Genomic DNA, 15,104 nt, shown 5'->3' with positions numbered 1-15,104 from the left:
GTCAATTCTCTCCAATCCATTATAAGACATGTGGCTGTTGAATGAAGGACACAATTGCTTCGACTCCCTTTCCGTCTACTGATAATGAACTATTTTGCTTTCTCTGACTAACACGCATAATCTTTGATACTCATTAACAAACCTCACGCACTTACAAAGCAATTCCATTAAGTCTTTCTCCAAATGTGTTACCTCCTGTAAAACAAATCTCCTTGGGTCGCTTTCGAGACTGGAACCTTTTACTTTTGGTCAGGCTCATAGCTTGAAGACCTCAGATTTTGACTTGTCCATTTTGTATGTTGATAGGCCACATTACGAATCCCCTGCATTAAAATGCCTGCATGCAAAAATGGACAAGCCATTAATCATGATAAATCTTCCCGCTAAGGCTGAAATATTTAATACAGTTATAGGAAAGCGAAAGCAAGAATGTGCCTCATCAGTCTTCTTTTAGACAAAGAGGGTAAAGAATGATGAAGTAAAACTAAAAAAAATAAAAAAAACACATTTATGGGAAATCCTGATTTGGGCTTCGTGAAGTTCAGTAATGACAGCTTACAATATCCAACCAATCAATCAATTAATCAATCAAATGATCAATCAGCATTTTTAGAGTGCAACACTGTCACCCCTAGGGGTATCTGGCTGCTGTGTCTCTGTCGAAGAGCCAGGTCTTCAGTCGCTTGCTGAAGTCGGCCAGCGAAGGGGCTGAGGGAGCTGGATGGAAGGTCGTTCCAGGTCTTGGTGACAATGTAGGAGAAGGAGCGGCCGCGGCTGCGACAAATGCGGGTGGGGGTATGTGTGATGGAAAGTGAAGAGGAGAACAGGTGTCTAGGGGGTGGGTGGAAGTTCAATGGATGGTTGATGTAGGCAGGTCCTAGGTCATGGAGGGCTTTGTAGGCGTGTGTGAGGATCTTGAACTGGCCTCTCTTCTGGATGGGGAGCCAGTGGAGGTCTCTCAGATGTGGGGGGGAATTGTGTGTTTCTTTAGTGGGGGTCCAGGGTAAGTCTGGCTGCAGCAATCTGTATGGTCTGGAGTCTTCTGAGGAGCTGGGTGGAGATGCTGGCGTTGAAGGCGTTGCCGTAGTCAAGGCAGTTGGTGATGATGGCCTGCGTGACGGCCTTTCTGGTATTAGTTGGGATCCATCTGAAGATTCTGCGGAACATGCGAAGTGTGCGGAATCAGGAGGAGGTGACTGAGTTGACATGTCGTTTCATGGTTAGCTGCAGGTCAAGGATGATGGCGAGGTTGCGCACATTTGAAAAGGTTTACTTCTGCTAATTTTTAAACAACGGTTTTAACTTTGCTGCTCCTGAATGTTATGCTGTTTGGGGGATAACTGTCTAGTTAATGTGAATTTTAACTTGCTGCTATTTTTTATATGCTCGGAGTGCGTTAAACTCCTTTTACTTTTGAATTGCTGCTTTCTTTTCAATGCTCGGAGTGTGTAATACTCCTATCTAGTTGCACTTTGCACTTTTTCTGAGCCAGTTGGTTCTTGGCGGCCATTTTGAGTGTGCCTCGTGCCATTCACGGTCAGCGCTCTAGTCGCTGCACGCTGCCCCCATACAACCCTACTTAATGACCTCCGCTCGGACGTGCGCAGCGTGCGGCGCACCTAAGGCAAGCCCGGCTGCGCCAGTCAGCGCTAAGTCAGCGGCCAGGGCCAGTTATTCTGCCCGATGTGAGCCGGCAGGCGATAACAAATACCAGCTATCTGGTGAGTCCTTAAAAGCACTTCGACCTCCCTCCCTGCCTTTCACATTGTTGCAGCGCTATGCCTTTCAACTCTGATTTTGTTTGCGCTGCCTGTGTTTTTTTCCTGGACATTAGAGTTCTCCTCGATCGAACTACTTAGCAAACCTATGAGGGCCTTGCGTATTAGAGCTGCCCTCATCAATACTAAATCACTGAGGAAGCATCATATTGACGTTTTCAACCTTGTCTCTGATCATTCGTTGGACTTGTTTGTTACGGAGACCTGGCTGGATGCCGCATCAAACCCAATTGTTGGGCTGGCTACCCCTGCAGGCTTCAAGCTTTGCCGGGTGGACCACCCAGTTGGCAGAGGGGGTGGTTTAGCCATCTTGCACAAGGATAATTGGGTTCTTCACAGCGAAGTCTTTAGCCAATGGGGCGAGTGTGAGGTTTTGGATTTTAGTATCCATTTTTCTGATCATTTCACATTAGGTGGCTCCCTCATCTAACGCCCCCCCCGTCCGGCTAGTGCCTTTTTAAAATCTTGTGGGGATGCTGTAGCTGAGCGAGCACTGCGTTTCTCCCACTACATGGTTCTGGGAGATGTGAACCTCCACCTCGATCAACAAGAGGCTAGAGACTCTGTTGACTTTCTTGACTCTCTTCAGCTGACCTGCTACCATCGCCCTCCGACATTCGGCAAAATGAATCCTCTTCGATTTAATAGCTCCTTGGCTGCCTCTAGGCCCTCCCTTCAGCAAGACCTTGAAGGGAGTGTGACTGGGTTTACCAAATGGATGATTTGGTGTCTTCACTATCCTCACCGCGCTTGCCTAAGCTTGCGAGGGAATCCCCTTCTAAACCTTGGTTCCTACCTGAGCTTAAATCTCTGAAACACGAGTGCAAGGTATTAGAGAGGGCATGGCGTTCTAGCTGCTATTGCCCACACACTTAGAACTAAACAAAAAAGCTATTATGCCGCCATTGCGGCAGCTAAAAGCCGATACTTTACATCGCGTATTGACTAGGCTAGCAATAACTCAAAATATTTTTTTTCCATTGTGCAAAGTTTTAGGTCCCCCAGTGCTTTGGCGCGCTCTGCTCCCGTTTTGGAATCCTGGTGCAATACTCTTGCTAAGTTTTTTTCTGGATAAAATTTGCACCATCCAAGCTACTTTCTCCTCCTGTGCCCCGGCGCCCACGGCTTATCCATCTGTCCGGCCATTAGTTGGCCCTACTCACACTCTGTTATCCTTTCCTCCCAGCCGATTGGTCCAGCACCCTTAAAATTCTTAAGGCTTTGAAATCGGGTTCTCCAATTGATCCGTGTGAGGCCAGACTTTTTGCCACCGTCACGGACATTATCAATCCTGAAGTTAATCAGATCATTAACATGTCTTTGCGGGATGCTCTTGTCCCGGCGTCCTGGAAGCAGGCAAAGATCCTTACCCTCCTTAAGAAACCGTCCCTGGACCCATTGACTCCTGGAAACTACCGCCCTATCTCGCTTTTGCAGAGTCTGGCCAAGGTTTGTGAAAAGGTGGTCACAAATCAACTCACCGAGTACGTCGAGGCCTCGGGTTTGCTCCACCCGGCTCAATCTGGTTTCGTATAGCACAAAGTCGGCATTACTGGAGGTGTCAGAAGTGCTCCGCGAGTGTCTGGATGCCGGCGGGAGGGCAGCATTGGTTATGCTGGACCTCTCAGCGGCATTCGATACGGTGCCCCATTCCTTGCTTCTTGATCGCCTCTCGGAGATTGGTGTTTTCGGGTCCATCTGGGGTAGGATTAGGTCCTTCTTGGAGGGTCGTTCGCAGCAGGTCTTGCTTCCACCTTGTGCCTCTGCTCCCAAACCAGTGGCCACGGGTGTCCCGCAGGGGTCATCCCGTAGTCCCCTTCTTTTTAACATCCATGTCACCCGACTGGTTTATTTAGCGGAGGCATTAGGGGCTAAGGTGATGGCCTATGCTGACGACACCCAGCTTCTGTTCTCTTGGGGACGAGACGATGACTCAGTCCTCTCTGCCCAACACCGTTTGTCTTCTGTCGTTCACTGGCTTGCTCAGGCACAGTTTAAGTGCAATGAGGAGAAATCTGAGATCCTCTTGTACAGAACATTTCCTGCCAACTTCAGAGAGAAGCTGTGGCCCCCAGGTTTCCCCTTACCTAGTTCAAAGGGAGACTCGGTCAAGAATCTGGGGGTTTGGTTCAATGAGAACTTGAATTTCTCATCTCAGGTCAAGAAGCTGGCTGGTACCCATTTTAGCATCCTGAAAACGGAGGAAGTTTCTTCCTCTCCTTCCAAAATCTGCAAAGGAAACTGTTGATCGCGCTCTGATTCTTTCCCGTCTAGATTACGCCAACGCACTGTATGCTGGCATCCCGGGTTACCTCTTGAACAAACTGCAGGTGATACAAAACTCGTCTGCCAGACTCCTGCTTGGCCTTTCCAGCAGGTGCAGAGTGCGCTCTCATTTGCGATCTCTGCACTGACTCCCGACGGAGGCTCAAATAAAATTTAACATTTTATCTATTGCCCACAGAGCTCTCCATGGTCTGGGACCCATCTACTTGCAGAAGAGGTTTGCTTTTTACATTCCGGTGAGACAGTTGCGTTCCTCCTCCCAACTTTTGGCACAGACCCCTCGGTTCAACCACCAAAGGCTTGGCGGGAGCTCTTTGCCCGGATAGCTGCGCTGGCATGGAATGCATTGCCATTGGCTTTGCGCGGCGTCAAAGATTCTGCGATTATTATGAAAAAGTTGAAAACCTCTCTCTTCTAGCTCTGCCTTCTGACTAGGATGCCTTTTCAGGTTCACACCGGGACACTCCTTGGAGTATCTGTGCATGTTACAAGTTCATATAACATAACATAACATGGTCAGTCAGTGTGGATAAAGGTCAGAGTTCTGCAGGCCACGAGCTGTGGTCCCATGCGGAGGTGTTCTTCCCAAAAATCAGTACTTCAGTTTTGTTGGAGTTAAGTTGGAGGCAGTTCGTCTCGCATCCCTTTGGCTACATTGGTAATGGTGTTGCAGAAGTTGGATTTGGCATTGGAGGGGCCCTCGGTGAGCGAGAGGATCAGTTGAGTGTCATCTGTGTAAGAGGAGATTATTTTGAGTCAGTGGGATCTGACATCTGCGAGAGGGGTTATGTAGATGTTGAACATGGTGGGGATGAGGGATGATGCTTGTGGTACACCGCATACAATGTCTTTGGGGGCGGAGGTGAAGGCAGGCAGTCAGATGCTCTGTGTGCGTCCTGTAAGGAAGGAGGCGATCCACTTGAGGGCGGCTTGCTGTATGCCTATGTTACAGAGTCTGTTGAGGAGGCTGTTGTGGGAGATGGTGTAGAACACCTCAGGGAGGTCGAGGAGGATTACGGCCACAGTTTCTCTGTGATTGAGGAGTGTTCTGATGTTTTCTGTGGTGGCAATCAGTGCATCTCAGTGGTGCGGTTCACAGAATCATGATTGTGAAGCGTCCAGTAGGTGGTTTTGTTCCAGGATTTCGGATGGCTGCCAGGTGATGGCTTTCTCGAGTACTTTGGCCAAGTAGGTGTAGCAGGGAGATCGGGCGATAACTTTTGAGATTGCTGGAGTCGGTGGAGGCTTTCTTTAGGTGGAGTCTGATGTCTGTGTGTTCCCACCTGTCCAGGAAAGTTGCTGTGGAGCTGGAGGTGTTTAGGATGCTGGTGAGCTGCGTGCTGATTGGCTTCGTTACAAGGTTGTAAAGGTGGTGGGGTGGGGGTTCGGTGGGCACTTCGGAGTAGATGGAAGATATGATGGCTGAGGAGGTCAGGATGGTGAGCGGAGATCAGGTGGCAATAGTTTGGCTGATGTTGGCTGGCTGGTAGAGGTTGTTGGGGGGGCGGGGTCGAGGGTGGCGGATTGGAGGTTTAAATTGTTGTAGATGTTGGTGATCTTGCTGTGGAAGTAGTCTGAGAGGGTGTCACAGAGTTCTTGGGAGGAGTAGACGGTGTTCTCTATGGCTGTTGGGTTGGAGAATTCTTTGACTATTTTGAAGAGTTCCTTTGGGTGGTTGGCTGCGGAGTTGATGCGGGAGGTGATGGCTGCTTTCTTGATGTGCTGGTGATATTTGCTGAGGGCTGTTTTTGTAAACTGCTCTCTCAAACATGTTCTTGGTGGCATGCCACTTTTTCTCCAGTTGGTGACAGTTTCGCTTGGTAGTCCTGAGATCTGGGGTGTACCAACTGGCATGTCTGGAGGTTTTGTTGGATTTTGTAGGTTTGAGTGGCAGCAGCTGTCAGCAATGTTGGTGATCCAGCCGGCTAGGTTATGAATTACTTGGTCGAGGTCTGTTGATGCCTCGGGTTGGGTGGTGTGGTGGGCCTGTGACCAATGATTTTCCGTTACCTTGCTCCAGCTGTGGTTCTGTGTGTGTGTGGGGGGGGGGGCGGCAGTCTGAAGCCTGCCGATGGTTGCTGGGAATTGGTGATGGTGAAAAGTACGATGGTGTGGTCAGCCCAGGTACATTCTGTGGTGTGTCTGAATGTGATTCGGTTGCTGGAGGTGAAAATGGGGTCGAGGTGTGTCCGGATTTGTGTGTGGGTTCAGTAACCAGTTGGATTAGGCCAACGTTGTTCAGGTTCTCCAGGAGGGTGGTGGAGTTGCTATTGTTAAGGTTGTCGATGTGGAAGTAGAGTAGGACATAGTGGTGGGAGTTGACTGCTAGAGGGGGCCATGAGTTTGAGGATGGCATCGCAGAATGTGGCTTGGGATCCCGGGGGTCTGAAGGCAAGGGTGCCTCTTATCGTGGTCATTGCGTCAGTTTATAGTAGGAAGTTGGGGTGTTCCATGAGAGGTGTGGGGTTGTCATTGGTGATGGTGCATCTGATGGATTCCTTGAAGATGACTGCGATACCTCCGCCCTGTTTGTTAGTGCGCTCTCTGGGTATCATTTTGTAGCCTTCGAGAGTGGCGGTGGTGATGCAGAGGTCCGAAGAGGGGTTAAGCCACGTTTTGTTGATGAAGGCAACGTCCGTGGGGAGGGTGGTGATAGTGTCCTAGAGTTCCGTGGCATGTCAAGGGAGCGGGCTTTGAGCAGGATACAGTGGAGCGGTTGTGGCGCGATCTTGGGGGCAGGAGTGGTGCGGGATCTTTCATAGGTTGTGTTGAAGTAGATGTAGCAGTGTCAGCAGGTAAAGGGCCCTTTGGTGGATAGTTGGGAGGAGGAGACACAGCTGTTTTTCAGCGTCCAGAATTTCCTTGGCAGTGTACCTTTGGGTGGCGGGAGGTCCAAGGGTCCTGGCAGTGGGCATTGTCCAACCGGCGGCGGCCTCCATTAGTGGTCCTAGTGGTGCTGGGTACAGTGCAGGAGCAGAAACAGCAGGCAGTGTAGAACGAGAGCAGGGGGGGGGGGCGCAGGGACAACAGGCAGTGCAGGGACAGCTTCAGGGATGGGGGGCACAGTACCTTAAGCTGGGGTCAGGCGAAAGAGAGGTGGCCCACCCCACCCTCCTCCAGGTGCGGACAGGCAACCCCTTGGCCCGGGCTTTGCTCGGGGACCGCCGGCATGCGTCCCGGGATGCGGGAGCCGCAGGGGAGCTATATTAGGTGCCGGGAAACTACAGAAATTTGCAGTTTTTGCTTGAGGTGAGGACACCTTCCAGTAGTGGTGTCTCTCCTTCTTTTTCCAAAATAGACGAAGGGACATGACATTGACCAAGCTTCTTACCTCTCCTGACATGACCCATCCTTCTTTAAAGATGTTACAGAAGTCTTCTCTGAAATAACCTGGAAATAAGTTAGTAAAGTGCTAGAGATAATGGCAAGAGCATGGCTGATAAATGGACTGTTCGTAGCAATGTCTCCCACATCTGGAGCAATTGTTGACAATCTTTCTCACACAATCAGAAATTCAGTTAATCTTTTTCTTTAAGACAGTGTAGTAACCTGTTAATGTATAGAAACTGCAAACGTAATCTTTAAACTTTCTAAAAAATGGAATATGCTTGTACAGTATTACCCTTTAGAATGTTCTGTACGAATAATTCTCTATTGAGTGGTTCATTAACTGTTGTAGTTTGAGTCGGTTCCATATTCTGAAGCTGTTGTCCACATACTGTTGGACAGTTTATGCAGTGTGTGGGTGCGCCTAATAAAGTAATTTTTTACTTCAATGTGGTGCAGTGTTCACTCACTACAATTTGGCGATAAGTTAGTGAAGTGAGCAACCACTGCCACCTTTATCTCTGGTGGTACACTATACTCTTCCTGGTCGCTGTTAGAGTGTGGAGTGAAGCCTGGGATGAGGTGAAGTGTAAATAACAGAAACAAGGAACTGTGAATACGTCCTACTCTCCACCAGGATTCTGGATTCTGCGTATCATGTGCTTAAGAAAATATATTTGAACTATGTGGGGCCGCAGGGAGCTGCCTCCTGCCACGTCATACTGGCCGTATGACAAGCTACCGCTGCCAGGACAGTGTTGGAGCCACTTAAGACAGTGAGCCATCCGACTTAACTGCCTTTTGCAGATTTGCCTTTTGATTTATCACACAACTACGAAAGCGGTTGCTACACACTGGAGCCATTGGAGATGGTGAGCTATTCAGCGCATACGTCCATTGCATGCCCCATTTTGAAGACTGCCCTTCTGCTACATTGCGCTACTAAGCAAGTTCTTGTGAAGGCATACGGCGCATACGTTTTTAGCATTCAACCATATATGAAAAATGTATTTCCGTTTTAATCGACTAATTGCGTAGAGCCATTTTTGTAGATGCTGCTGGTTTTCAGTCATAAGTCATTTGTGTGAAGAGTATATTTGGTGAAACATGTACATGGTATGGTCAATTTATGAACCTTGCTTTTATTTTAGAACAACTCACAAAGGAGTTCAAGTGGTCACTGTGCAGCATCATGATTAAGGCAAGTGCATAAATATTATTCTGTTGCCATGAATGTTATGTGTGGCACTCCACCAGCTTCCTTTTTTATGGGACCAAATCAGCCAAACATGAATTGGAAGAAATGGCTTAGACATTTAGAAATGCGACTCATTTGAGCTGCTTTTGAATTTATGTGGCGTGGAAGAGATTTTTGAGCATTTATCTCCCTTACAGCCTACAGAAGCTTTGGATCAGCTATCAAAGAGGTTTAAAGAGGAATCACAGATTTAACTTTTACACTAGACAACAACATATGAATTAATCTGTAGACTGTTGTATCTGCATTGAGTGTTTTGCCTGCGGATTGTGAGTTTGGGGTAGAGGTGTATATGTATATAAGTGATTAGTTGAGTATTCGTTGCTCCAATAAAAATAATTCAGGAGCAGCTTTTCACGTTATCGTAATCCTTCCTCACTAGAAGCAACTGACTAAGCTAAAAGGGTTGATCGTTCTATTGGCTCCTTTAAATCTATCAGTGTGGATACAGTTGTTTCAGAGATAGCCGCAGTGTCAATGAAGTATAGTGCTAACAAAGGAAAATTGATCAAACAAAATAACACTTATGCACACTAGTCATATAATATGAAGACGGGGCGTAATTGTTGAGGGGAAAACATTTTTTTTTTTTAAATCACTTGTCACAGTTTATGAATCGTCCTGCTATGGGTACAGAAGGTTTTAGTGTGGAAAGATTGGTCACTTTGGCAATGTGTGCATCTCTTCTTTTAATAGAAGAGCATCGTTGTTACAGGAAGCTAAGTGTAAAGAGGAAAAAGTAGAGTAGAATCTTGTGATGTGTGTGGTACAATTCACAATTCAAGTTGTGATGAGCTTTCTGGAGTACTAGGTAACAGTAGTATGGCACAGTGTGATGGTTCAACTGGGCAGATAAATGTTGATGAAGTTGAGGTGACTATGATTGAGGACAGTAAGGATGAAATGTCTTTTACAATGCCATGGTTTCTAGTGTTGGCGCAGACATGCTAGGATGTCATTATGGACAGCATGACATATGTTTATGACAAAATGTGTCATTTTCTGCATACCATAGTTGAAAAGGTGTAAAGCAAATTGGTAAAGAGGAACTAAAACTTGAAAGAAATCTTGCATTCCAGCAGCAAGCACGGAATACTCCATGTCACCGACAGCTTATGTATTCCCAAATCCACAAATGCTTCCTAACCAAAACAATCTGAAAATATCTTTCACAGTGTGTGGGCTCATATATTGTCATTAAGAGTTTCCTAGACCAAACCAGTGCACATGTTCATCATAAAAACGACTAAGAAACCAGTGGCAGCTCCTCGATAGGGGCGTGGGGGAACAGCAGTTACAACGCTGTTGTTACGATGCAGTCGTTACAACGATCGCTTGGTTACCACGCATGGCTTTACAACGCAAGTCGTTTCTACGACTTGCGCTAGGTGGTGTGCAACACCATGGAATGTGTTGGATTTCAAATCCAACACATTCACTGCTGTTGCCCTAACTGGAGTAGGAATAGTAATTTATACTATTCCTAAGTCCAGCGCGCCATCTAGCGCAAGTCGTAGAAAGGACTTGCGGTAACAATGCGTTGTTACCTACCACGTGGTGACACCAGGCGTTGTATCGCCATACACTCGTGGGGGTGTCGCCCCACTGCTTTCTCGTAGTGCGAGAAGCAGAAACATAAATTACCATTCTATGTTTCTGCTTCTCGCACTACGAGAAAGCCCAAGCTCCAGGTTGTGTCAGTCATGCTCGAGGGTGGGGGAGGGGAGGGGAGGGGGGGGGGCGTTGGAGTGCTTGCCCAATGTTGTGGGCCCCGACTGCTTTGGTCGGCCTGGGGCCAACCAAAGCAGTCATGTGCTCTCTCCCTTTTCTCTATGTAGGCTGCATGCAGCCTACATAGAGAAAAGGGCCTCCGATTAGGCTTTCGTCTGGGGCGCTGTGCGCCTGCACCGCACCAACCACAAGGCTGCTATTGCAGCGTTGTGAATGGTGGAGGGGAGGGAGGCTGCCTGGGTGTCAACTTCCTGTCTGAGGAAAGCTGCGGGACCCAGGGGAAGGTAAGTTAATTTTTATTTTTAACCCCTCCCGCCTCCACCTACCACGCGCAACCCCCTCATGCGATGCCCCCCACCCACCCGTCATGCCTCCCACGACTGCTGTAGAGACTGAATGGGCTAATAGCTGCATAAATGTCATGTACAAAGGGCTGTCAGAACACTGCACACCACTAATATGGCATTGTTCGAAGTTCTAACCTCACTGTCAGAGTCGTCAACTAAACTCTGCATGCTCACTCTCACATCGCATGGCCGAGCCTGGCCTCAAGGTAGAAGCACTTGGAGTTGAGGGGCAGTGCGTTAAAAAAAAAAAAGGAGGTTAAATAAATTGCAATTAACACATTAATTAATCTAGGGCCAGACAGACTAGTTAATATATTTATTGTTTTTTATTTAACTGTTTTTGTTGTGGTCTCTGGTTGAACATTGAGTGTTGGCATTGGCAAACACTGCATGACTTGGCTGCTTTATTATGCAGCCATCCGGAGAGGATGTGGTGTAATGACTAGAGCGGCCGACCTTGAAGCTGGGGTACAAGGGTTCAAGTCTCGGCGGGAGGCTCAACATCCTGCAATTCTGGTCAAATCAGCAAGGTGAGATTTAAGTGATTTCAAGTCACTTAAATCTCTCCTTGCCTAACAATAAATGTGCCCGTCTGTAATGCAGTGCAGCTGGGGCTCATGTAAAGTGCGCCGATACCTTCGGGTCGAGTTTGTGCTATAAAAATAAAAACATACAGCATGATTGGCCCCCTGGTTTGTTTCTGCGGATGATATGCTGCTCTCTTTGTCGAAGAGACTCTTCCTGCGCATTATGCAGTTTGCCACCCACCACGGTATTCCACTGGTTGCAGTGAGTCCGGGAGCGAATTGCACAGGGTGATCGTGGCAGCGAGGCGTGTAGGAATAGCTTGATGGCAGTGCCCAGGATAAATGACATTGCAATGTTAACTTAGCCTGCCTGTTTGTGTAATCCGTTTATTAGGTCGAGGACTACCGGTCTGCCGAAGGCAGAACCGGAAGTCGGAGATTTAATGTTTCCTAGAGTGGCTCCTTAGCCCGCCTCTCTTTTTGCCTCTCCTCCATTGGCTGGCTTCCTAAACGGAGGCCAGCCATTGGAGGAGAGAGCCGCCCCTCCAAATAGGCTCCGTCTTTTTCAGATTTGGGGGCCTGTTCCTTGCTGTTCTTTCTACTTTTTAGCCACGCCCTTTTAGAACAGCAGGAACACGCCCCTGAATCCAAAAAGGTTTCGAAGCTTCCATCCGCCATTTTTTTCGTCTGACCGACACTCGCAGCGCTACATCCCTCAAACACGAGTCCGCCATCACTGCCGGAGACGGGAGGGAGCGAGCCCTGCCCCCCTTTGCTCCATCTGCATTTGACCGGATGCTGGCTTCACCCCCATTTTGCTGGGGGATTCTTTCTTCAAACGATGCATAAAACCAAGGTATCCTCGGCGCCTCCACAGGAGGCGGTTTGTTAGCTGATAGCTGCACCGGTATTTACAAAGCACTGAAACTTTCTGAAGTGCTCGACTCGTCTAGTGAGTTACTCTGAGCAAATCTGGGAGGGATGCGATAGGAACAGCTGGAAGGGATTCTGGGATATTGAGTTTTTAGTGGCTTTCGACTGAGGGAAAAGCTGCCATTTCACAGAAGCCTAGGAGCGAGCACTCAAGAGTTAAACAAACGCGGTCGCGTGTTGTTCATTTGTTCTGGCCTCTTCAGTGTTTTGTTGTTTGCTTGCTTTGAGGGTAACGGAGCCCGAGGTGTGGAGACTGTCCCTCACCTCAGAGTTACGGAGGGACGCGAGGCCAGTTTGAGAGAATGACTTACAGGCCTGCTGGTCTGGGGAGGGGTCACGCCTGACATGTGGCTCCACCGACCCTCCTCGGGCATGCCTCAGCAGTGCGTTCCCCCAGTGTTCCCGTGGGATGTCTCGTCCTAGCATTGCAGACCCGTGCAGGGCACGGCGGGTGCTTGGAAGGAGCTGGCCTTCCCAGGTTAGCAGAGGCGCCTCCGTAGGAAGGGAGGTGAGGGTCCCTCTCTACCAGGCGTGCAACACCCTTTGGAATCAAAGGGCTTCAGCCCCCCCCCTCCTTTCCCGTCGTGTGTGGCAGCCCGGGATGAGACATCTTCCCGGGCACAAACACAGCCGCGCCCGAGCACTTCACAGGTCTTTAAAAAGACCATTTGCATGTTAATGAGGCCTTGCTGTCGTTTCACCCCTTCTAAGAGCCCCTGCAGCTCCACTCTGCCTAGATTCAGCCCCCCCCCCCCGAAATTTTTGCTTAGCCCCCCCCCCCCCCCCCGAAATTTGGATCTAGTTGCGCCTCTGCGTAGGGTGGAAGGATCCGAATGGCAGATTGGCCTGGAGGTTCCGTGTGTGTTCAGAGGGAGTTCACCTTCCCAGGCTCTGGTTTTCATACTGCTAAGGGATGTGAGGCGACGAATGTGTCCCACTGCGCATGCGCAGGTGTTCCACGCGTTATAAAAGCACATGGCTCATTCAGATCGGATTTTTGCAAGAAATCATGACAAGAACCGCTCACTGAAAACATTATAATCCTGTGGAGAGTATCGATTCTTGTCACTTTAAAATAATTAGAATCTTGCTGAGAATTGCCAGTGCTGAGCAGTGTGGTACTGCTGGCCCATGAAAAGTGTTAAACTGCTGCTGAGAAGTGCAAGTGCAGAGCAGTGTGATACTGAATTCCCATTAAAAGTGTTAGAATCTTGCTGAGAAGTGCCAGTGCTGAGCAGTGTGATACTGTTGGCCCATCGAATGTGTTAGAATCTTGCCGAGAAATGCCATGCTGAGCAGTGTGTTACTGCTGGCCCATTAAAAGGGTTAGAATCTTGCTAAGAAGTGTCACTGCTGAGCAGCATGATACTACTGTCCCATTATAAGTGCTAGAATCTTGCTGAGTAGTGTCATGTTTAGCAGTGTGGTACGGCTGTCCCATGAAAAGTGTTTGGATTTTGCTGAGAAGTGCCAGCGCCGAGTAGTGTGGCAGTGATGTCACTTTAAAAGTAACAGAATACTTTTGAGATGGGCCATGATTTCATTTGATAAGTGCCAGTGCCATCACACAACAGGAATCCTGTAAAGAAGCGCCACCACTGTAGAGTTCATTTGATACCTGCTGATAAAAATCTGCACAGTCCCTTAAAACTATTAGAAAAAAACTGAGAATTGCAGCGGCTGTCCCATGAAAAGTATTCAAATGATCCATAGGCGTGCGTACACTGTCCGACAGAAAGTGTTCGATTACAGCTGATACAGGCCAGTCCCTCTCATCTGACACACAGGAGTCCTTTTGAGAACCGCCAGTACTACTTCATTGTGCAGAGAAGTTCCTGTAGGTGTCCCAATTCAAGTACGGAAGCCTTAAAGACCATGCTAACAATATCCTACCATAGTTAACTATTTTATGAGATGAGTCAGTTGTGTCCCGTGAACGTCATGATATATTCACGAGAAGTGACACTACTTTACTTTCAAAACCTGTCTCTGAAGCCCTGTTACATCACAGCTCCCTATGTGGGCTACAATCCAGCCACCAACGGACCCCTCAAGAATGAAGGCCAGTATCAGCCAGTCATTACTTATCTCAACCACCGACCATCTCACTTCCTCACAACATCCCTCTCTACATCACTGTTTCACTACCTCACTCTTTCTCACTACATAACTCTCTCTACCTCACTACTCCACTCTATCTCACTACCTCACAACTTCTCTCTCTCAAAACATCACTACCTCACTCTCTAGCTCACAACCTCACAACTTCACTCACTCTCTATCTCACTACCTCAATCACTCTCTATCTCACTACCTCACTCTTTCTATCTCACTAACTCACTTTCACTCTCTTTCACTATCTCTCTCTCTATCTCACTACATCACAACATCACTCTATGCTTATATATCACTACCTCACAACATCCCTCTCCCTCACTACCTCACTCTTTCACTACCTCACTCTCTCACTACCTCACTCTCTATTTCAATACCTCACTCTCTCTCTCTATCTCACTACCTCACTCTCTCTCTGCTAATGCAATAGGCATCACATATGCAAAAAAAAGCTAATGCCAATAGAAATGACAATGACATTTATTTAGGGATACAAAAATAATAAAAAAATAATGAGCAATACCAGTAGCTCTACCTATAATATTGCCGAGACCATTGCATTGTAAATGCTTGTTATATCTGTGCCGGTGAAAGGTTCTGATACGTGTTTATGCTGCTGAGAGCATGTGCGGCTGTGGATCTAAATACATTAATTTATGGATTGTGCAACATGTTTCAATAACTAGCATGTGTGGGTTACACTGTGCTGTTAGGTTTGCAGGAGAATACCTGAGCACCTGGGGAACTAACTAGCACAACACAGTAACTGGAGTCCACCAAGAGGTCAGTTGGCATATGACGT

The 15,104-nt window shown here is 48.0% G+C and overlaps 1 protein-coding gene across 2 annotated transcripts in view; it reads right to left on the bottom strand.

The window, feature by feature from the left end:
- Positions 1–15,104, bottom strand: part of COG1 (component of oligomeric golgi complex 1) — a 114,363-nt gene that overhangs the window by 48,999 nt on the left and 50,260 nt on the right. The gene's annotated exons all lie outside the window — the stretch shown is intronic.

The sequence above is a fragment of the Triturus cristatus genome, chromosome 7 (genome assembly GCF_964204655.1).
Source record: "Triturus cristatus chromosome 7, aTriCri1.1, whole genome shotgun sequence".
NCBI lineage: Eukaryota > Metazoa > Chordata > Amphibia > Caudata > Salamandridae > Triturus > Triturus cristatus.
The sequence above is the reverse complement of the archived record's forward strand: the minus strand, read 5'-3'. Positions and strand labels throughout refer to the sequence as shown.